Genomic DNA, 25,292 nt, shown 5'->3' with positions numbered 1-25,292 from the left:
TTCAACAACGTCGATCTCATCTGGACAGAGTAACCTGGTGTTTCAAAACTGGAGTCGGAGGATGGGAGACGGAATCCTTGGCCGAAAGTGATCTGTTCCGCGCATAAACTTGCGAAGACGGCCAGATAACTGAAAACTTAAGGATATCGGCCTAAAACCCATCGTCAGCCATGGTTCTCGAGGTATGCTCGGCTTTAGTTATCTGTCTACTATTTAGTTCTTTCTATAGTGTAGCTTCCGGATACATCGCATTCAGTTTGTTACATCGCATTTGTTTATAGTCGACGTTTCGAACTTGTTCTATTTTTTTAGGGCATCTATTTACCGCAGACACAGCTTTTGTAATTTAAGAGCGGATTCCCAGTTTCAGCTATCTTCAACAAATTCTGCTGCAAAGCTTACTAGATTTCTGGAGTCAAGCATCCTGTTTCACATTTTCTTGGCGCGGGAGCCCCTGTAAATTACCTTGGTTTTGCTCATTAGGGCCGCATCTCACTGCTTCTGAATACCACCAATGGTTTTGCGTAATTCTGCTTTGTAATTTGGAATTACATTGCAAATTCTGGAAGCTTTTGGACCTGATTATACCATGAGAAGCTAATCACCGTCGGGAGGTCCTTTAAATTCATATGATGTTTAACAAGTTTCTGTAATTGACATACCTAACAAAATGTATAGTGATCTGGATATACTTGTTTCCTGAAACTTTTCTGAACGAGGTTCCATTCGTAGCGATTGTGCCGAGAGAATCTTTGGCGCATTCTATAGCCTAGGTCGGGTGACAGTCTTCAATACTTCATCCGTGTAGCTGTGTGCCACTCAAACAGACAAACGCAAAACTAGACTACCTGATAGATAAGTTGACAGAGAAGAAAAAACCCCGGCTAACTTGAATAAAATAAACAGGGTAAAATGTAAAAAGAATGGACATTAATAAGGTACTTAAAAGAAAAAAATTACTTACATAGATCCTCCGGGTCTGTTAAGCACCAAGAGGAATAAAAAAGGTTGAGGAGAACCGACTCGCAGCGGAGAACCGACGACACTGCAGGGATTTTCATCAAAAGCGAAAGCGAGAAGGCGAGAAAGCGTACGCATCAATCAAATTACAGCGTTTGACTGTTGCAAACATCTTTACATTTACAGCTACAACAGAACTGAACCGATCCGGCTTCAACTTTGGTCAAGTCATCCATCCCCCGTGCGGTAGAGCTCAAACACACCAAAAGGGAGAGCTCAACGAGCTATAACATTGTGCTTTTAAAAGAACCTACAAGTAGTGGCCATCGATTTAGCCTCGACGACTCTCATTTGAACAGGTTATTGCAAGTTTAACCCGCCAATTCAACAACGTCGATCTCATCTGGACAGAGTAACCTGGTGTTTCAAAACTGGAGTCGGAGGATGGGAGACGGAATCCTTGGGCGAAAGTGATCTGTTCCGCGCATAAACTTGCGAAGACGGCCAGATAACTGAAAACTTAAGGATATCGGCCTAAAACCCATCGTCAGCCATGGTTCTCGAGGTATGCTCGGCTTTAGTTATCTGTCTACTATTTAGTTCTTTCTATAGTGTAGCTTCCGGATACATCGCATTCAGTTTGTTACATCGCATTTGTTTATAGTCGACGTTTCGAACTTGTTCTATTTTTTTAGGGCATCTATTTATCGCAGACACAGCTTTTGTAATTTAAGAGCGGATTCCCAGTTTCAGCTATCTTCAACAAATTCTGCTGCAAAGCTTACTAGATTTCTGGAGTCAAGCATCCTGTTTCACATTTTCTTGGCGCGGGAGCCCCTGTAAATTACCTTGGTTTTGCTCATTAGGGCCGCATCTCACTGCTTCTGAATACCACCAATGGTTTTGCGTAATTCTGCTTTGTAATTTGGAATTACATTGCAAATTCTGGAAGCTTTTGGACCTGATTATACCATGAGAAGCTAATCACCGTCGGGAGGTCCTTTAAATTCATATGATGTTTAACAAGTTTCTGTAATTGACATACCTAACAAAATGTATAGTGATCTGGATATACTTGTTTCCTGAAACTTTTCTGAACGAGGTTCCATTCGTAGCGATTGTGCCGAGAGAATCTTTGGCGCATTCTATAGCCTAGGTCGGGTGACAGTCTTCAATACTTCATCCGTGTAGCTGTGTGCCACTCAAACAGACAAACGCAAAACTAGACTACCTGATAGATAAGTTGACAGAGAAGAAAAAACCCCGGCTAACTTGAATAAAATAAACAGGGTAAAATGTAAAAAGAATGGACATTAATAAGGTACTTAAAAGAAAAAAATTACTTACATAGATCCTCCGGGTCTGTTAAGCACCAAGAGGAATAAAAAAGGTTGAGGAGAACCGACTCGCAGCGGAGAACCGACGACACTGCAGGGATTTTCATCAAAAGCGAAAGCGAGAAGGCGAGAAAGCGTACGCATCAATCAAATTACAGCGTTTGACTGTTGCAAACATCTTTACATTTACAGCTACAACAGAACTGAACCGATCCGGCTTCAACTTTGGTCAAGTCATCCATCCCCCGTGCGGTAGAGCTCAAACACACCAAAAGGGAGAGCTCAACGAGCTATAACATTGTGCTTTTAAAAGAACCTACAAGTAGTGGCCATCGATTTAGCCTCGACGACTCTCATTTGAACAGGTTATTGCAAGTTTAACCCGCCAATTCAACAACGTCGATCTCATCTGGACAGAGTAACCTGGTGTTTCAAAACTGGAGTCGGAGGATGGGAGACGGAATCCTTGGCCGAAAGTGATCTGTTCCGCGCATAAACTTGCGAAGACGGCCAGATAACTGAAAACTTAAGGATGTCGGCCTAAAACCCATCGTCAGCCATGGTTCTCGAGGTATGCTCGGCTTTAGTTATCTGTCTACTATTTAGTTCTTTCTATAGTGTAGCTTCCGGATACATCGCATTCAGTTTGTTACATCGCATTTGTTTATAGTCGACGTTTCGAACTTGTTCTATTTTTTTAGGGCATCTATTTACCGCAGACACAGCTTTTGTAATTTAAGAGCGGATTCCCAGTTTCAGCTATCTTCAACAAATTCTGCTGCAAAGCTTACTAGATTTCTGGAGTCAAGCATCCTGTTTCACATTTTCTTGGCGCGGGAGCCCCTGTAAATTACCTTGGTTTTGCTCATTAGGGCCGCATCTCACTGCTTCTGAATACCACCAATGGTTTTGCGTAATTCTGCTTTGTAATTTGGAATTACATTGCAAATTCTGGAAGCTTTTGGACCTGATTATACCATGAGAAGCTAATCACCGTCGGGAGGTCCTTTAAATTCATATGATGTTTAACAAGTTTCTGTAATTGACATACCTAACAAAATGTATAGTGATCTGGATATACTTGTTTCCTGAAACTTTTCTGAACGAGGTTCCATTCGTAGCGATTGTGCCGAGAGAATCTTTGGCGCATTCTATAGCCTAGGTCGGGTGACAGTCTTCAATACTTCATCCGTGTAGCTGTGTGCCACTCAAACAGACAAACGCAAAACTAGACTACCTGATAGATAAGTTGACAGAGAAGAAAAAACCCCGGCTAACTTGAATAAAATAAACAGGGTAAAATGTAAAAAGAATGGACATTAATAAGGTACTTAAAAGAAAAAAATTACTTACACAGATCCTCCGGGTCTGTTAAGCACCAAGAGGAATAAAAAAGGTTGAGGAGAACCGACTCGCAGCGGAGAACCGACGACACTGCAGGGATTTTCATCAAAAGCGAAAGCGAGAAGGCGAGAAGGAGTTCATTGGAGCTAGCATTTCGTGGAGGGCAAAGGTTCTTATTGCTCAAATAAAGACCAAGTCACATCAACTTCGGTGTGAAACATGATGGTGGAAAAGGCCTAAAGAAGCTTGGGAAGAATGGGTGTGTACATTTTGCACGTTTGGGGTTGTGGAATCGGAAAAACATTTCATTTTGGAATGTGATGCATTCAAAGACATTAGAGATAGTTATGAGAACATGTTAGCATTAGTTTCTTGGCATTGTCTTTCTAGCGAGGGGATTGTTGGAAGGTTGGGCTAGCTCATCTTCAATTTGAATTAGAAAAGGATTGAATTGCAAAAAGCGAAAAACAATGAACTAATGGTCTCATAGACTATTTTTAGTCTCGTGGACCTTAAAATATCATTTCATTTCATAATGAAGAAAAAATTACATTATGTTTTGAATTTTTCTAGAATGCCAAAACCTTCACATTTTGGAATAAGAATATGCCAAATTACTCAGAACTTAGTGATTCCACACATTACATCAATAACAACTACAAACCCAAGAGTGCTCTGCCTAGACAATGCATTACAGAAAATTACCCAAAATGTTTGAAGAGATTAGCAGGGTTGGAATTTGGATTCTTTTGTACCCGTCAGACAATTTTTTTTTGACGTTTTGGGTCTTTATACTTCCCATCAAAAAACGTCATGTTTAAAATTTTACCTTTCAAAAATGATGTTTTAATAATAAATTAACCCTTTATCAATAAAGTTCGATTAAAAAATTACCCTTCAATAACACAATGATGTTATTTTTTTTACATATTTATCATAATAATAAAATGACGCTAACATAGAAATGACTTATTGAATCCTGAGGAAACTCACAGCAAAATCTTCATAACCCATAAATCAAATTGTTTGTATGTGTTTGTTAGTACAACACTAATATTAGTATTACTCTCATCCATGTGTTTATATTTTCATGCACATTTTTTTTCAACGGTTGTTTACCTAGAATTTCACCCAAAAAAAATCAATAGACCTCCCAACCATATTTTATTTCCAAACCAACTCTAGCCATCACTATTGGGAAATATCAATCCATCAAAGGAATATCCTCATCATCTCCATGGAATGTAACTTATTTGTGGAAAATAAAGAGAGAGAGGTTCATTTCAAGTAGTGGCCCCTACAGAGGACAGTCAAGACCTGAGGAAAGGAGATTTAAAACTTGGTTAAGAGCAGGGGAGGTGACTTAAGATTTGGTTAAGTATGATATAACTATCTAATAGAAAGACCCTTCAAGGAGAAGATCAAATAAAGTAAAGTTGTTGGATTTCATTTTATTCAATTAGGTTCCATAATAAATATTCTACCTTCTAATACAACATAACTTATTTCACCACTTGAACTTGAGGACTCTACATTAAGCCGAGTGTGAATCATAAGAAAGTAATTTTAATGACTCAATAGGTTTTTTCCTTATCACAATACAACGTCTTTAGAGGAGCTGCTACACAATTTTTCTACACCTGCATATACATAAAATATTATTAAACAAATGAACTAAAATAAACACAAACATAATTATTTATTAAAATAAAACCCAAAAGTAACAATGCATACATCTTTAACCTACTGCACATAATGTGGAATGTACAAAAACCACCACTATAGGATTTAACTAGTGAAATTATCACCTCCCCTCTCATACGATACCAAATGTAAACAATAAAAAACTTTAAAAACACCACTATCAAAGTAAAACAAAAAAACCCAAATTCCACAAAAACATACAAGCAAGAACAAGAACAGAGAAATAACCATTGACATAGCAAAAGCATCAACAAAAGAAAGAAGCATAATAAGAAAAGGAAAGACAAATCAGTAATGTACAATGGAATTGAACTCAACTCAACAACCGACGACCCTGTATGCCTTGCTCTATAGTAATGTTCCTTTCTACTCTGCTATGTTTAAATGGAGAAGGGATTAGCAGTATACAAAATGGAAGAAGATAAGAAAATGTGAATTTTCAAGAATAGATTTAAACATTGCATATAATGAACAAAGGTAATCAATATATATACCTATGATGAACAAAGGGTATTTACATAAATTAAATCTAGTAGCCTCTTCTCAACAACTCCCATCCTGTGACCCCCATCACTTGAGGGACTAAGCCACTACATCCTCTCGCTCCCACTACCACCACAATTATTCTCTAATGTTTATTGAGAAATGCATGTTGCTGCCTATTGTAGATAAGAAGGTTAGTGATGGTTCCTTTGGCTTCTCTCCAAATGATTGGTCCTCTCTCTACGCTTGTCCCTTGAAGATATTCAGAGCTTGTCGAGCCCATTTCACATTTGGTGGTACCCATGAGGGTTAGAAGATTAAAGGGTCAAATTACCCAAAACCTTTTTGATGTGAAGGGCTCAAATTTCCCTTGCATTGTGCACGCACCTTCTATTAGTTGAGATGTCGAGGAATCCTATACAATGTCTATTCACTTGGTCTTGTAGAGTATTGATGGCCTATTACACTTCATGGTTGGGACCACCAGGTTCAGCTCTACAACGAAAACTGGAGAACTACCATCTCGCCCTTGATCTCCTAGAGGAAATGAACTAGCATCACCATGCTCCCACCCCCACATAGTAAGTGTGGTGTTCCACAACATACGATTTACGAAAATTTCCATGGGCTTATAGTTCACCTCTTGGAAAACATCTTCATTGACATTTTGTACCTTCGCATTTGGAAACTCGAGGATCTTCACTTTTGGTAGCTATGGTGTGCATGGCTTTGCATTCTCCTTCTCATTTAAGACCCATCGCTTAGTTTGTGGTGCACCAATGAGCCTTTCTCTAGCTCATCTTGGTTTTGGTGGGTCCCAGGGGGACAAATTGGGCAGCAAATTCAAAACAAATGAAGAAATTTCAACTTTCATCTATTAATATCCGTGTCGTATTGTTAATTTGCTCCTAACTTCTATTTTAGTAATCTGCATTTAGTTTTGGTGTGATGTTAGTGACTTTTGAATTAATAGTGGGATAGATAGATCCATTTAATTCAAGATCTACCGAGAACCTAGAGGAATCAAATCTCTTTGAAGTGAAAATCTTTCCTCAAGTTTTACACTTGCATTTTGAGAGATTTGAACCACCTCAATGCTTGGTGATCAGGAGTTAAAATGAGTCTATGCTAGTTATAAGCCAATTTTGAACTATGAGTAAATCATAAATCTAGAATTGATTATTGGCAAAATTGAATAACAATGAAAAATTAGATAACAAAATTGGTTGTTTAAACTATAAACAAATTTTCAATTTTTTAACTATAAAATAAATTTAAAAAAATAGATATCACTTATTAAGTATTAACAAAATTGGATAAAACACAAACTTTGACTTTTTTAACTATAAGTAAATTTCTAAAAAAAATCATATATTTCAAATTAATTATTAATAAAATTGAATAAAATTTATAAGTAAATGTCATATATTTCAAATTAATTATTAGTAAAATTGAATAAAGCTTATAAGTAAATTTCTAATACAATCATATCTTTCACTTAATTATTACTACAATTAAAAAAGCTTAACCGTAAACAGTATATCTAATTATTCAACAGCTTAAGATAAAGTCTTAAGAACGTTTTGGGTAAAAAACAAACCGTCAACACAACGTTTTATAAACTTTAGATAAAGTCTTAAGAACGTTTTGGGTAAAAAACAAACCGTCAAAACAACGTTTTATAAACTTTAACGCACGTCACAAAAGACGGTCACTTCAATTTTTCAAACGTTAAATACGGGTAAAATAGCTCGTGACGGGCAAATTGCCCGTCAAATTCCATCATTGGAGATTAGAGATATGCAAAGTAGCACTCCAAAAATTGTGGCAGCTCCACTGACATCGCTTGCCTTCATTTTGTCTAGTTCTGTTGAAAAAAGAGTTCTGTCACTGTCCGATACTAAGTTACGGAGGGCTTAGGTGGTTCATATAAACCCCAAGGTTGCGATGGCAGGGTTTTAGTTTTATCGCGAAGGACTCGGCTGTAGGCCCTTGTTCTGCCCTTTATTTTCTCTTTTTTGTCAACAGGCACCAATGTTTCCAGCTTCCAGGGACACATCTCTTCCTCTTACCTCTGCCGCTTCTATTGTGCCAACAGAGGGTCACGTGGCGGCTTCGCTTCTCATCTCCAGGTGCATCAAATTAGGTGAGGGTAATCATTCTGTCAAGTCCGCTTTGAACTTGCACCTTGTCTTATCCTTTTTTTACATGGCATTCGTGCATGGAGGATCACTGTGAAGATGAAACCTTCAGGGATGGTTCAATACTTTGTCAAACTCACTAGTGAATAAAATCTCCACTAGCAAAAACATTGAAACCTTACTAATTTTATTTTATCACCGAGTCATGATTTTTCATACAAAAACACAAGATATCGAATTATCCACACATCCGTATATCACATAGTGAGACATCAATATATCACAAATTGACATGATGCGAACATGTTTTGACGCAGTTTTCTATCTTTATAGCCTTTGATGCACAAATGAGCAATGAGCATACATGATACAGAAAGCAAAAAGAGAAAAACAAGAGCAAGTCACTCAGTACAAATTCTATAACCCTTCTTTGACATCATTAGGCATGGCACCACTAGTGTCAATGCTAGTCTCCTCTGGCTTCTCAAAGATGCTTTAGCGGCATCACAACCGATCTGTTGGCATATAGCACTCTAATAAAGTCACATTACATATGTGACTTTAATAAAATAGTGTCACTATTATGGACATTATTAATAAAGGCTCATTAGCTGTTGCTAATGTAAGCTAATTAGGTCAGATAAGTAGCCAAACTATCTAATGAACCGAATAAAGGGAATTGACGTTATTCCTTCATCAATAAAGCATTTTATATCTACATCTTTCATCTATTTTGTACTTACTGTTAAAAGTTTAACATGGTATCAAAGTAGGAACATCATAGTCGGGGTTTGAATTTGTTGTTGTTCAAATTCAGTTGGTGATTCAGATTTAGATTCAGAGTTAATGTGACCCAAGGATCATAGGGAGGGCTTGAAGAGGGAAGATTGCTTACAATTCAAAGGCAAGGGAAGGTCTAAACTGTTTTCATTAGGAAAATAAAGGAAGTGAAAATAAATGTTTAGAATTTTGAATTTGTGAGAGAAACAAACACGATGGAATTTTCATATCTTTTGTTTTTAAAGAAGCTTGACAAAGAGAGGGAGGCGTGGATGGTATAAATTTTCCAAATCTTAGGTGACTGCTATCTTATGCTCTTTATTAAATAAATCAGATCTTGAATTTACTCAATAACAAAAATTAAAAAATAATCTGAGCATGCATCAATTCCACAGATGGCTAGGAAATATAGCAAAAGCATAAAACATGAAACACGGAATCTGTCCTTCAAATCAGCTTTATATTAATGACTCAAAACTTATAAGGATTAAAAACAAATTTTTCTGTTTGCTGAGTGAGAAAACTGCAAAACAAGTTTGAGAAACTTTGCAATATGACTCTGTCGGTATGACTGTAAGAACTGTCTATATGGTTGTACGTATATGTACGGTCTTTTGTATGATTGTACAGAGTTCACTGCGTGGATAGATCTGCAACTTGCAATCACTATTGGGCTGCTCTTTTCACTGCTGCATTGTTTTTTCCTTAGCAACTTTCTTCACCTTTGGACAAAACTGTCTTCATAAAGAATCAGTGTCTTTTCCCTCTACCTTGCCCTGCCTTTATAGTTTTAGTGGAAAATCTATTTTTAAGATTTCTCCTAGTCTAAGTAAATAAGACTTTCACTTTTTTTTTTAAACTAAAGTGAATTATAGAATATAATTACTTTTCAAAAATATTTTGAACTATTTCTTGCATGTTCACATTGAACATGTGCGGAAGCTCTTATTTGAGCTGTAATTCTCAACTTTTCCTTTTAACAAAGAAGGAAAATTGCACCAATCCAACCCCTGATCACATAACCTTGCAAGTAACTTGCGAAGCCAAATGGCTTCACAACTCACTTGTGCTAGCTGCCATATATTGTAATATCCTCTTCAAATTGAAGGATAACGAGGGGCAAAATAGCCTATATGACCCTGTAGGCTATAGTTGTGAATCATGATAAAGGGGTAAAAACCCAAATTTTCCCAAATTGGGGCAAAAGTTAGGTCCGCTGGGGGCAAAAGAACCCAAAATTAGGGGTTGCACCCACAACCCCTCACATCTTGAAGCCCATGGAAAAATCTATAAATAGAAACGAGTTGAGATCAAATCTTCATCATCAATTGTGGATCAATTCATCTATTTTCTTGAGCTTAGCTCTGAGGGTTTTAAGACCCCTTCTCCTATACTAATTTCGATGCTGAAAGATTCCACCCTAGTTAGTTCTTTTTATTTTCTATACTTGTTCTGGCACATAGTATCTTCTATATAAGGAGCAATATAGTATGGTGGCAAAGCAAACTAAATCTCCAAAAGCTGGGCAGGTCTCCCTGTGATTAACCTTTGAACATAATTGAAGTTCTGTGGAAAGCACCTAAAGATTAGACGTTACTCCAAGAAGCTGAGTCTTGAACAAAAGGAATGCCTCGAGTCTTGAGAACTCTTGCAAGGGCAGTTTGTAGTAGGTCGAAGTTATATTGAAGTCAAACATTCAATTCAATTGGCAAGTTTTGTGGATGGAAAACCATTTTGTGCATTTTTGAAGGTGCCAAAGTAAGAGTAAGCCCTTCCAAGTTGACTCGAGACCTCCATTTAGAAACAGAAGTAGGGCCACAATGCTTGGAGCAATTCACAGGAGTTTTTTATATCTGAGTCCCCTGTGACACAAGTGATGAGTTCCTGAGGCATTTGAGGTCTTTCTAACGAAATTTTGAGGCACTGAAACTTACTTGAGGCAAGTAATCTAAGTGCTGGAGACCTCCCAACACTAATCTTATAATATTTTGAGCGGACCAGAGCATTTTGGAGGACAAATTACTTCTTGTTTTAGTAGATTTGAGGTTCTGGAAAGGAGTCGGTCCCTATATAGAGCAAAGAGTGTTATGAAGCTTGAAGATTGCAATAATCCGAGATTTGTGGAGCAAGTCCAAGCATTCTAAAGATAATATAGAGCCAGGAAATAAGTGTAGTTTTGATCCAAATTTATGAAGGAACGAAATGGAATATAGATTCAAACCAAAACACATAGATATAATGAAACAAAACTTCAATTAATAAATAGCAACTGTTGAAAACTGTTTACATACATAAGAGAAACAAACTAGCTTGGACAATGGTAGCTTATCTTTGAGAAGAGATGTGACAACTACATGCCTTTTGAACTGTGTTACAATGAGGCTTATAGGCCTTTTTATCATCAAGAAACAATGGAAAACCCTAAACATCCAAAAATCTAACCCTAGGAGATGAAGCGCCAAAAGTTTGTGGGCCTCGTTGGGGTTAGTTGGAACATCAACTTCCCGGGGTTGTAACTCTGGCATACAATCTTCGTTTGGTGCGCACGATACCTTGTTAGAAAGATCTATCTGAGGACAACAATTTTTCACTATATAGTATAAACCCCTATCGTAGTCTAAGAATTTGCCTGTTTTCCAAAATAATGCCATTTAGGGCTTCAAAATGGCTCCAAAAGTTCAAGAACCGAAAAACTACCAAAAATATTGAACTGTGCTTAAAATTAGGAAACTGAAAGGAAATAGTGTTGGGGGTCCAAATGGAATAGGTGGGTGGTCACCAATATCCACCTGGATCAAGTTCGGTGACACTTTAGAAATTGTCTTAGCAGGAGCTTACATAGGGTTTTTGCTGTTAGAAAAATGTACTTGGATAGTTCGATGTATTTGGTTAAGGCACTTTTGTAATGTTGGATTTACTCTGATATATTGGAACTATACTAAGGAACTTGGATTATACTGTTTGGTGGATTTGTTGAATGATATAGTCATTGTTGGGTTTATTGAACTTACATTGAAGTATGTATTAACTGTATTGAACTCAACTATTGTGCAAGAAAAAGAAATTTGTTGAAACCCTAGTGCCCTAAGAAATCCTAGGGCCAAATCACCCTAGACCATTACAATGGTATTATAGCATACATCTTGCTAGCCTATGAATACATAAGCCTTGTATGTTTCCTGAAGATACAAAAACGTCATGGTAAGAAAAAACAGAATACCCATCATTCAACCATGGGGGATATAATAGGTCAAGGAGGACAGGTGACTCCACAGGTTCCTAGCACCATGCGAACAACAATACTCCAGAGGCAAGAGCAAATGATTGGCGCATTAATACAAGGGAAACAACAAGGACAATAGTTGATGTAGACATTGGCTCAAGGACAACAACTTACTCCTTTGATAACATCAGAGTCACCATTGAAGGTAGTGGGAATCATAACCCTAGTACCCCTTATACACACTAACACCAGGGAGACTAGCGGAAGGAGTCACTGACTGTTACTTCCTCAATTCGCAAATAATCAAACCACGACAAACCAAGAAGTTGTTGAACTAAATAGATCGTTGGACGAATACTTTTGGGATTATGAACACTAGAAGAAAACACGTGAACAACCATGATTTTCAATGAATACAATAACTTCAAAGACAAAAACAGACCCAAAGGATAACCTATTTTTGATCTCACACGCAAGGTAAGTAAACTTTTCCTCCCCTCATTTCAAGGACAATAGTTGACGTAGACATTGGCTCAAGGACAACAACTTACTCCTTTGATAACATCAGAGTAGTGGGAATCATAACCCTAGTCCCCCTTATACACACTAACACCAGGGAGACTAGCGGAAGGAGTCACTGACTGTTACTTCCTCAATTCGCAAATAATCAAACCACGACAAACCAAGAAGTTGTTGAACCAAATAGATCGTTGAACGAATACTTTTGGGATTATGAACACTAGAAGAAAACACGTGAGCGACCATCATTTTCAATGAATACAATAACTTCAAAGACAAAAACAGGCCCAAAGGATAACCTATTTTTGATCTCACACACAAGGTAAGTAAACTTTCCCTCCCCTCATTTGATGGATAATCTAAATGTTCATCAAGAGCGTGGGTGCAAAAATTGGACACCTACTTTAGGCTTAACCCTATGTCGGAGGTAGACGCTATCCAAGTTGTTACACTACATCTTGAGGGAGAAGCGCATGAATGGTGGTACCATGGTCTAGTTGCTTTGGGACATACAAACAACACTTCTAATGAAGATATTATGCAAAGATTGATAAATAGATTTGATCTAAAGAACCTAGACATACACTTCAAAGAATTGGCACAACTCAAGCAAATCGGATGGCATGAGGAGTTTATTGCAGAATTCGAAAGAATTGCAGTCATGGTGACAAATATATCTAAAGAATGATTAGTCATGCTTTTCACGGAGGCATTAGCTAAACCCTTGCAAGGATGGGTCGAGACATTCAATCCCACAACTCTTCATGATGCCATCAAGAAGACTCAAGACATGGGAAATGCAACACCCAAATATAAGGTCCAATGCAAGCCCTTCATTCCCCAAAAGGATAAGGAGAAGAAGCCCTTTCAACGTGGTTGGTCACGAAAAGATAGGTTGGATGGAGAAGCCCGAAGTGAACTAAAGCTAAAGAAGCTATGCTTCAATTGCAAGGAACCATGGGAACCAGGACATCACTGCTCAGGCAAGGGGAAAATTCACTACATCGAAGTGGTCTTTGATGACAAGGAGGAAGGAGAGGAACCCACTTCAAATGTTGAAGAACCTGCTCCTAATGATAAGCCTATCAGTCTAAAGGAAGAACAACAATAAGAGGAAGCTAAAAAAGAGGAAAAGCCTAACGAGGAGAAGAAGTTTCGACCGTAGGTCAATATTGCTATACTTTTTGGAACTCCTAGATATTACACCTTTAGGATTAGGGGAATCATCAAAGGACAACACATCACAACATTGATTTATGGGGGAGCTACACATAACTTCATTGATGTAGCATTAGTAGCAAAATGAAGACTTCCCATGGAAGAGTTCAAAGGCCTTGATCTAATAGTAATTATACTTTCACTTGTGATTTCTATGTAATAGATCTTGCAGACATCAATATGGTATAGGGGGTTCAATGGTTGTGTTCATTGGGAAAGTGCATTATGGACTGCTAAGCAATGGAGATGGAATTAAAAACCCCTAGTGGCAATAAAGTAGTCTTGAGAGGCATGACAAATGGTAGCCCACACGTTGTTTTAGCTAGAAGAATGAAGGCCATATTTAGGTACAAAGATGTAGAATATGCAATAGAATGCAGGATTACAAGCCAAAATACTCCTAGTAGTAGCAAACCACAGTATAGAGCAGACATTCAACGAGTACTAGACAAACATGGTTAACTATTTGGCGATATTCCCTTGAGATTGCCACCAAAAAGAGGATTTGAACATACTATTGAACAGGAAGAAGGAGCCAAGCCCATAATCACCACACCATACTAATTCCCAAAGAAATTTGTTAATTTTAGGTATGTTCTATGCTAGAGCAATTTATTTAAATTTCTTTTCCACATTAGCAATCACATCAGCATAAAGTAAACTGCAGATAGAACATAAATATAAATCGCAGAAGACAAGCCAAGACAAGAGGACACAAGATGTGGCGCTAGCCAGGGACAAACCCCACAATGTGGGGAAACCCTTGATCAATTCTTCTTTTATGTTCTTCAAAGTTCAGCAGAGAAAGTGAGAGAGATAGTACATTTACAATAGAAGTCAATCACTTTGACTTTTGATATCAGCATGAGATCAGTTGAAGACATATTGCTTCAACTGATTCTCTAAGGTGACTCGTTCACCTATCATAGTGCTGCATCTCGTCTATTTGCTGCACATTACCGTGTGACACCTTGCTGTACTGTCACATGTGTTGAACCTTGATGACTGAGCTGCTCTCATCTTCATGCTGCTCATCATGCTGCATCTTCCATGGTCTTATTCATCATCAAGCTGCCCATGCTCATGATCTCATTCATCATTATGCTGCCCATGCTCATATCATCATGCATCATTATGCTGCCCATGCTCATATCATCATGCTGCTTATTATGCTGCCCATGATCTCATACATCATGCTGCCCATACTCATATCATCATGCATCATTATGCTGCCCATGCTCATATCATCATGCTGCTTATTATGCTGCCCATGATCTCATACATCATGCTGCCTTCCTTCGGAGATAGATGCTCCGACTGTTTCGGCAGTTCCCGGTAGTTCCGGCTGTTTCGACAGTTTCGGATTTTCCGGCTTTTCTGGCTTTTCTGGCTTTTTCGGTATTTCCGGCATTTCCGGCTTTTCCAACCGTTCCGACTTTTCCGGCTTTTCTGGTTGTTCCGGCTTTTCCAACGTTTCTGGTTTTTCCGATAGTTCTAGCTTTTCCGGTAGTTCCGACTTTTCTGGCTTTTCCGACAGTTCTGGCTTTTTCGGCTTTTCTTTAGGATCTCTCCTCCTACTAAAACCCAAAGACAAGTAGAGAGAGGAAGAGATCCAAGTGTGTGTGTAGAAATGACTTGAAGTCCTCTTCTATTTATACTAAAACGTAGAGGTTGAATAGACATAAGTTGCTGGCCGACTTAACAATTTGTCCATAACATAAATAAATTCATAACTTCATAAATACTTATCGGAATTGGATGATCTTTAGATCAATCCTACACCTCTCAATGAGAGGGATCCAATAAAAATATCAGCCGCCATAAATAATATGACCCACATGGAGTTTGGCCCTAGTTGCCAATTTTAACAAAATTCAAGGATGAGATAAAAAAGACCATTAAGGAATTATTAGCGATGGGCCACATTGGACCTATCTCTAATCTGTACACCTTATTAGTGTTTTTGGTGAAGACGAAGGATGGCACGTGGAGAATGTGTATTGATTACCGAGTCCTCAACAAGAAGACCATCAAAACCATGTATCTTATCCCCAGATGAGTTACATGGGGTAGTTTATTTTTCAAAGATTGGCCTACAATTTGGGTATCATCAAATATGAGTTCGAGAGCAAGACGTGCAAAGATGTTATGGACCCTACAAAGTTCTCTGAAGGATTGGTGAAGTGGCATATGAAGTCAACAGAATCCATAACATCTTCCACGTGTCATGTCTCAAAATGGTTGTGGGAGGTCACCACCTCTATTGGATTGCCACCAATAGACGAAGAGGGACAACTAGAATGATTTCAGAGACAATCATGGCTGTACGAGAAAGGAAGTTAAGGGGGCGAGTAATTCCATAATATCTTTGTTAAATGGAAGGATCTATCAGAGGAGGATGCCTCGTGGGAAGGAGAATGAATTTTATAGCACCCAAATCTGCAATTGCTTGAGGGCAAGCAATTTCAAGCAGGGTGGATTGTAATGTCCTTTTCAAATTGGAGGATAATGAGGGATGAAAAGCCTATTCAACCTCGTAGACTATAGTCTTGATAAATGGGTAAAAACTCAATTTTTCCCAAAATTGGGACAAACGTTGGGTCTGCTAGGGGCAAAAGAACCCAAAATTAGGCTTAACCTTTGGCTTGAGAAACTGTGACCCACAAGCATCTAAGTCGTCAAAATTAGCTGGGGATTGCACTTGACCCAGGCCACACCAACCCTTGACATGGTTGGATTTTTTGCCCATGGAGTTTCGAATTGGTGACCTCTACATCACAGAACAGTACACCCCACCACTGTCTATTCTATGCCTCGTGGGTAGGGTTTTTCCATTTTTGGATATTAGAGGTGTAGTTGTTTTTATCCTCCACTTTTTAATAAGGGAGGAGTGAAGTGTGAACTATACTTATTTACCACTATTGTGGATAGATTTCCATGCACCCTACAACACAATTTTACATATAGATAGAAGAAAAAATTGTATGTGATTAAATAGGATATGTAGATGAACATTCTCCACAACAATCATTCATTAAGAGGCAATGTTGTATTGTGTTAATCTTCATATTTCTATTATAAAATTAAGAAGATGGAAACATGTTTAGGTACATTCTAACTTATTTTAATCTCAATTGATATTTGAGTATAAAATTCTGATTTTTTCTAAGGGAATTCTTCTGGGGAAACCTTTGCGCACCTATCTGTATTTTGTAGATGGTAACTGTTGTAAACCTATTGGTGCTGATTATGGTGCCTAACCTGGTAGGGACATCGAGTGAGGCAGGCAACATAGGACATGTCTCATATTTTGCAGTTTGTTTCATTGCGATGCCATGAAAGTGCTGTAATTATATTTTTAAAATTTTGACAATTAGGTCATATTGGTCATTTCCACAATTGTCACATCAAGAAAACCCAAAGCTCTTATATGAATTTTCAAAAACATAAAATTACTATACCACGAATATTGATAATTTAAAGCTATTGGAACACGTAAAAATGAATTATGATTAGTTTAATGAGTAAAATAATTTTCATTTAAACATTTCCTAAAAGACTTATAAAAGCACATGGATTTTGTTATGAATAAATAATTCATAAAAATATAATAATAAATAAATTAATTACTTAATTAACATTAATAAAAAATTAATTATGTAAACAAAAGGTTAAAAGGCATGACCAATCAAATCCTTGTGACCAGTGAATGCCTATTTAGGAACACTGTCCGAGGGGATGTAACTCACCATTCAGTTTTCAATAATATAAAAAAATTACTTATTACACTTACTACAAAATCCACACACTATTACTTGCATATTGACGTTCTGTCTTCTAACAGTGGTATCAGATCTAACTTCGTTCCTCTTCTAAGCAACTGCACAGTTCATCTGTTCGGTTGCCAACTTGTCGCACATCTCTTGCTGCTCTGTTGTTTGCTCCTGTGCTTCCACGATGTATTCCATCGCTCACATCCCCGCTGGCGTATAGTCCCCGCTCGCTGTTCCAAAAACAACTTGTTGTCCACTATCCATTCTATATCTTGTTTGTCACCGTGCTTGTTTCCCACTGCTTAACCTCGTCCACTGCATAAACTTGTCTCTGTTGCCGCCCACCAGATTGCTAGTCGGACACCACTTTTGCCGCCGACCAACTCCACCTCTGTCCGTCAACCCACGCGACTGACCAATAGTGCTATCGCTTAATTCTCTTCAACATTGCGTCCTGAGTCTTGACATCTTCGGACTCAGTTGGCCCTGTCCTCCCCATTGCGTCTTCCTGTCAATGATCTCCGTTAAGCTCTTTTCCCGGTCCACGATAACCCGACACCCTTGTCTCCCTTGTACCCGGTCGACTGACAAATCACATCCATCAACCGTTCAAACATCATCTGTTAGGTCAAATGCCTACGACTATTAGTTTGAACATAAGTTTTATATCATTAAATCATAAGTATATAATAAGGTTGCATAATATTTATATAATTTTATTATAACTATTTTTTTAATTAAAAAAATATTATTCCTACTTAATTTAGCAAAAAAAAAAAAACAACAATGTGGGTTCCACTAGGAAGAAAAACAAAGCTAAGATGGGGAATAATGATGATGACTCAAAAAAATATCAAGAAGAATTGGATAACGTACGATGTCGCCTTGATAATGCCGAAAAAAACGGACAGAATTAGGAGAGGGTCAAAATAGGCTACTTGCGACTCAACAAGGAATTACAAACGATATTAAAAAAGTAAATAATATTGAAAGAATTGTTGAAAAGTGTAACTAGGTTCGGTCTTCATAATGACATGTAATTATGATTTTATGTAATGAGATGTAAAGAAGAAAAATAAAATTATTATTGACTTGCTTCATGGGTTTCATGAGCAAGAGATTTTGTTTTTGAGTCAAGACTCCCATTGAGAGTCTTTAGGATTTATTTGTCATCTAGTTATAAGAGTCATATTGTCATGTAATGAAGTCATGTTACACTTTGTAAAAGGTCAAACTTGGCTATGTAAAGTATCCTCCAAGACCTTGTTACTCATCCCCTTCAAGTCGATCTACAACGATGGAATAACATGCTAGAAGAAGTTGACTAGACCTTAGCAATCATGTCGGCCTAAAGGACATATGATGAGGTGTATATATAGCCACACTCGGCCTCCATTAGAGGTAAGGATTTTGACTTGAATTCGGTCAAGAAGAAATGCGAAGTAAAGGTGAAGCAGAAGTGCTAAGAAGAAGTCGAAGAGAAGTGCGAAGAAAAAGGTTTCTTCTGGGGCTACGAAGAAGAAACCTAACCTCTAGCAATCATGTCGGCCCTGGCTGAGAAGCTGTCTTGATGAAGAGAACACAATAATAACATAACGAAGAAAAGACTATAAGCTAAGAAGTAAAAGTATATCACAAGCAATTATCAAGCAGAGAAATCTTTTAACTATTGATGCCCTAGATTTCTCAACATGGTATTAGAGCTTAGGTGCTGAAGTCAAGAAAGGGCATTCAAGCAAGTAGACACACGAGAATCGAGCTTCAAAGAAAAATCAAAGCGAGTCAAAGAACACCAAGCAAGAAGTCAAGATCTACCAAATCCCTAGATTGAAGAAATCTACACCAACAAGAGTCTTGAAATTATCTTCAAGAAGGAAGCAGGAAGAAATACCGGAATTCTAGAAGCACTTCAGAGATCATCACTCATACATCACCAAAGAAGTGGAAGCTCTTCAAATCTAAAGAAGTTTAATCAAAAGGCAATCCTCTCTCTATTAAAGCAAGGATCTCATTTGAAAAGGATCATTTGAAGCAACAAGGTCATCATCAAGCTGAAGATTTTATCTTCACAAGTAAGTACTTTTATTATAATGTAATCTAGTAAAAATGACTTCATGTTTCAAGGAAAACCATAAGTTGGTTGGGGTATCAAACTTCCTAACATGGAAAAGAAGGATAGACATAGTCCTTAAAGTAAGTGATGTCATTGATCATGTCCATGGAAAGGTCTCCAAGCCATCCAAAGAACAAGTATTATTTGAATACATGGAAAGGGATCTCAAGGCTCAAAAGATTCTTAAGGAATCCATTAAAGATTCTCTCATTTCCCATGTAGCTGAACAGGAGACATCTAGAGAAATATATGATAAGCTGGTAGAACGTTTCTCTAAAAGCACGATAGGAAAGATCATATATTTCAGATTTGATCTATAGAAATTGAAAGTGTCAAAGGATGAAGGTATATCGTCATGTCTCTCAAAGGCATCTCAAATAAAAGGTTAATTGCAAAATCTAGGAGAGATGGTATCTAATAACGAAATAATCTCCGTTATTCTAAATGCATTGACTGATGAACAAGGTAACCTCATATCTACTAGGGAAGAGGATGGTATCCCATTCATCAAATTATTATCTCTCTGCAAGACAGAAGAAGACAAGATGAAGAAAGAAAGTGACAAAAGATCAGATAGAAGGGATCAATTAGTGACAAGAAGAAAAGAGACATTTGGAAAGTTTGTTCCTTCAAAGAAAAAGAAGAACATGGCTAATGAAATATGTTATGGTTGTCAGAAATTTGGGCACTATAGAAGAGATTTTCCTAAACGCAAGAGGGATAGGGAAGAGGCCCATATTACTAAGAAAGTGAAAGAACCTGAGACAAAGAAGCATAAGAAGTAAAATATTTCTATTATGATTGAGATGGTCTTCTTCACTAGAAGGTACTTTTCACTTGTAATTTATAGATAGGAAGCAATGTAAATAAGATAGGATGCATCAGATTAGAAAATGGCATCATCATAAAAGCATTAGACATAAGAGCTCATGACATGGGAAGAAAAAAGAATGTCTGGAATAAATTCTGTTGATTACAAAGAATAAAGAAGCTCTTGGAAACGTCATTGAAATCTCAAGTACTAGAAGTCATCATCGATTGGGATCATCCTACAATAGTTAATAAGGAAACATCTACCGGTTGAGGATATGAAAGATCCTCAAGTTTCTCTGATGGAATCCTTATCAAAGGATTCACCGATCTAGAAAGAAAGTAAGTGTTTCACCAGGAATTCCAACTCGTGGGATTCAAGGAATAATGGTATGATGAAATAACAATGAAGCAGGTCTAAAGGATAAAGTTCTTTCGAATAAAGCCGCTACAGGAAGAGTCTGGATGACCAAAAGGAAAAATGAGGTATGTATGCTTACACAGGTTATTATGAAAGTCATGTCATATGGTTGCAGATAATATGGATCACTTGTTCCATCTTGGGAAACATGATCAAAAGAAGAAAGGGTCTCCTCCTCTGAAAGATTGCAGAAAAGTGTAAGTCCCACTAGATGAAATCAACATAATATGTTCTCATATGAATAATGAGGAAGCTGACTATAATTGAGGAACTCTGATTAGAAGTTCCTTGGAATAAAGTGTGGAGAAAAAGGAAGAGATCATAAAATATGCAACAAAGGTAGAAGGCATTCAACATGCGAAGTCCAAGAATATTTGACTAGAATATCTCCCGGATAGATGTGAAGACTCTGATAGGAGTCAGAAAAAGATAAGACCCTTGACAATGGATATCTTTGGGAAATGTGTCAATTTGCATGCAAGATGTTGAGGCCTATAGGAAGATGTCATGATGAAAGACCATCATAAAGGTAATCTTGATACAAGTGTTCATATCTGGTTGGGCTTATGTAGGACTGCCAAAGGGAAACTTGTGGATGACTTCCAAGAGGACCATATTGAAGGATGTAAGATCCTTTCGGAAAATATGGCATGAAAGTAAAATAACATAAAGCAAAGCCAGATAGAAAATTGATGAATCACTTTCTAATGAAATGAAGACATGACTAACTCATAGATGAAAGTGATGGATGGTCTGTGCCCTTTGAAGAAGTCCTCGAAAGATGAAGACTCCATGACAAAAGAAATTTATGACATTGAAGGTGAGAGGAGTTCTTCAGGCAGCCGGTTGTTCCACATGAGGAGCTGCTGTAAGGCCCTAGTTAAGAGGGAGCCTGATAAGAAGTTTCTTACATGGAAGAAACTTGGAAATTCCTAAGCCATGAGGGAGCTTAGGTACTTTCCTTTTGGTAGGAATAAGTACATTCCTTTATTGGAATATAGCCTCCTTGTTTGAGAGGGAGAGCTAGACATGTCATTTTGGTCTTCACCTAGGAAGACAAAATGGAGGATTTGGTAATCATTTGGCATCCGATACTCTTTGAGGATGAGATAGGGCATCCAACAGTAAGAGTAGTCGTGGAGGACCAATATTCTTTGGGGACTAGGGAGTCCAAGGTAAGAATAGTCCTCATGGGACATATCCCATGTACCTGGGCAGGGTATGTTGCGATAGAGACAATGATGAGCGTGTCTATAAATCATTGGTCTCGCCAACATTGAGCTCAAATCTTGTGGAGATAAGGAGCTGCTAGTCAAGGCCTTGCTATGTAACAATGCTGGTTGATATGATGCTATACAAATGAGTTACAAATCTGAATTATTCTTATGAGAAATTCTTGAGATTGAGAAAGTCAAAGTATCATTATGAATATCTCCCTAGTTAAGTGGGTGTGTTGAAAAGTGTAACTAGGTTCGGTCTTCATAATGACATGTAATTATGATTTTATGTAATGAGATGTAAAGAAGAAAAATAAAATTATTATTGACTTGCTTCACGGGTTTCATGAGTAGGAGATTTTCTTTTTGAGTCAAGACTCCCATTGAAAGTCTTTAGGATTTATTTGTCATCTAGTCATAAAATGTTAGAGTCATTGTCATGTAATGAAGTCATGTTACACTTTGTAAAAGGTCAAACTTGTCTATGTAAAGTATCCTCCAAGACCTTGTCACTCATCCTCTTCAAGTCGGCTTACAACGATGGAAGAACATGCTAGAAGAAGTCAACCTAACCTCTAGCAATCATGTCGGCCTAAAGGATATATGTTGAGGTGTATGTATAGCCACACTCGGCCTCCATTAGAGGCAAGGGAACTCGAATTGAATTCGGTCAAGAAGAAATGCGAAGTAAAGGTGAAGCAAAAGTGCTAAGAAGAAGTCAAAGAGAAGTGCGAAGAAAGAAGAAAAAGGTTTCTTTTATGGCTACGAAGAAGGAATAGCGAAGGTGGAGTTTCTTCTGGGATAGCGAAGGTGGATTCTTTTGGGTATAGCGAAGAAGATATTCTTCTGGATCAGTGAAGGAGAAGGTTTCTTCTGGGCAAGCAAAGGTAAGGTTTCTACTGGGAGGATTCTTTTGGGTGACCGAGATAGAAATCTAGAGACTGAGTTTCTCTAGAGGAGACCAATGAAAGCATAGAGGCCGAGATATTCTAGGGAAGCCAAGAAGGAGCAGTGTGAAGGATAGAGATCGCGTTTCTTTGGAAGGTGCCTAGGAGGGCAGTTCAAGATAAAGAGGAAAGTCAAGGAAAGAGAAGAGGCATAGCATCAAGGTTAGTGACAGGGTTCTTGGGAGGATACTAGAGTCAAGGGTCTGTGTCATGGTCTTGGTACTTATCAATTGAAGATCTAGAAGAAGAATTTTGATTGGGTTTTCCTCTCAAGAGGTGAGAGGTTTTGGCCTTGGCTAAGAAGCCTACATACTGTGTCACTTGTCTTTTATTGTGCATATTGGTAATTGTCTTGATGAACAGAACACAATAATAACATAACGAAGAAAAGACTATAAGCTAAGGAGTAAAAGTATATCAGAAGCAATTATCAAGCAGAGAAATCTTTTAACTATTTATGCCCTAGATTTCTTAATAAGAATGTTGCTAGGCATATAGACCCAGTTAATGAGAGGATTTAACCAATTTTTAATCCCTTAATTATTCAAGAACCAACACAAAGTCACAAGACTCCAGAAGGTGAAGATTTTCCAAATCATGAAATTCCACAAATGCATGAAATTCTGCAAATACCGCCAATACATTTCTTAGGAAGTCAGTATTATACAAAATTTCCAGAAAAAGACTATCAACGAATTAAGAGGGAACTCCCAAAATACGATAGTAAAGATCATAGAGGCACTATTGTTTGGGATAATAAATTGGAGGCCATTTTTGAGTCAAATTCGCCAATAGGTGAACGAGAAAAATACATGACCACATCCAACAATTTGGAAGTTGAGGCATATGATTGGTTCCTATGGTGGTCCAACAAATGTGAACCTCATTCATTCCTTTGGAAAATTTTTGTGGATGCCTTGCTAAAAAGGTTTCATGACGAAGAAGAAGATGATATCTATGAAAAATTCATTCATCTCAAGAAAAAAGGCTCGGTAAACGAATACAGTCACGAACGCGAAGTATTAGCTATAAGAGAAAGAGGATTTACAGATGAAGAACTGCTAAAAATGTATAAATTTGGACTTAAGGAGTATATCCATGCAAAATTGAAGTTGTACAAACCCAAAACTATTGAAGAAGCCAAACATGCAACAAAAATTATTGAACAAAAAAATAAGTTCAAAATGTCATCATTTAAGGGAGACGAAGACCAACAACAGTACTCAAGGTAAAAAGGAGTCAAACAAATGTAGGTATGGTGGAGACAAATGGACTTTAGGACTGATGCCTTAACAACAAGTTATATAATTATGAAGTTGAGAAGGAATCATACACTTCAAGTAATGAGTCGCAAAAAAAGATAAAAAAGAATATTAATCGTCGCAAATGTGGAGAAAACTGGATGCCAAGACATAAATGTGAAGACGTATCATTACGCTATTATAAAATAGTAAATGGGAAGCAAGTTGAAGTGCAAGAACGTGATGAGGAAATCGTTGTCACACATAGTGAAGATTCACAATCATTAGCTGCAATTTCATGTGACTGGAAAAACCATGATGAAAATAGCAATTCTTCAAAAGATCAAGAAAAACAAGCAACTGAAAAATATGTTCCACCACGTCTTCGAAAGAAGAGAAAGCAATCTCCAAGAAGGAGCATTAAGCCTATTACTCTACCAACAAACATGACAAGGATATTACGCCCTAAAACCATGAAGCTTAGAGGGCTCATACAAGGCAGAAATGTCAATATACTTGTAGATTCTGGCAGTACTCACAATTGTATAAACATTTATCTTGCTAAACAACTTGATCTTTGTATATGCCCAATCAAGGACCTGACCATGTTTATCGCTACTTGGTAAAAGTTCAAAGAAATAGGAGAATGCCATAAGGTTTCAATCCAGATACAAGAACTAGAGCTACAAACAGATCTATTTGCCCTACCACTCAAAGAAATGGATGTAGTTCTAGGTGCAAAATGGTTAGTACAACTAGGAAGCTATAGTACCAACCTTGAAGAACAATTCATGGAGTTCAATTGACACGGACGACATTATAAATTCTATGGTGTTAACATTCCCAGCTTCAAGGAAGGTACAAATACTCATGAGGACTTCACCAATCAACATAAAGATGCCACTCCATAGCATCATGTTCAACTAGAGGAACCCTTTTGGTTATGCTTTGAGGACAAAGCATCTCTAAAGGGGGTGGGAATGTTATGAATAAATAATTCATAAAAAATATAATAATAATTAATAATTAATAATTAATTAATTAATTAGTTAATTAAATTA

The 25,292-nt window shown here is 37.5% G+C and overlaps 1 protein-coding gene across 1 annotated transcript in view; it reads left to right on the top strand.

Moving 5' to 3' along the window:
- The first annotated feature begins 7,619 nt into the window (after window positions 1-7,619).
- The window catches only part of NRPC2 (nuclear RNA polymerase C2), a 292,525-nt gene continuing 274,852 nt past the window's right edge, over window positions 7,620-25,292 (top strand). The window contains exon 1 of the mRNA XM_089392785.1: window positions 7,620-7,974. The gene's annotated coding sequence lies outside the window, so the exon portion shown is untranslated. The remainder of the gene's footprint in view (window positions 7,975-25,292) is intronic.

This window comes from Pinus tabuliformis, chromosome 1_1 (genome assembly GCF_031772625.1).
Source record: "Pinus tabuliformis cultivar Carrire ecotype Pingquan chromosome 1_1, CPIR1, whole genome shotgun sequence".
Classification (NCBI taxonomy): domain Eukaryota; kingdom Viridiplantae; phylum Streptophyta; class Pinopsida; order Pinales; family Pinaceae; genus Pinus; species Pinus tabuliformis.
Note: the sequence above shows the minus strand (reverse complement) of the source record. Positions and strands in the feature narration are given on the sequence as shown.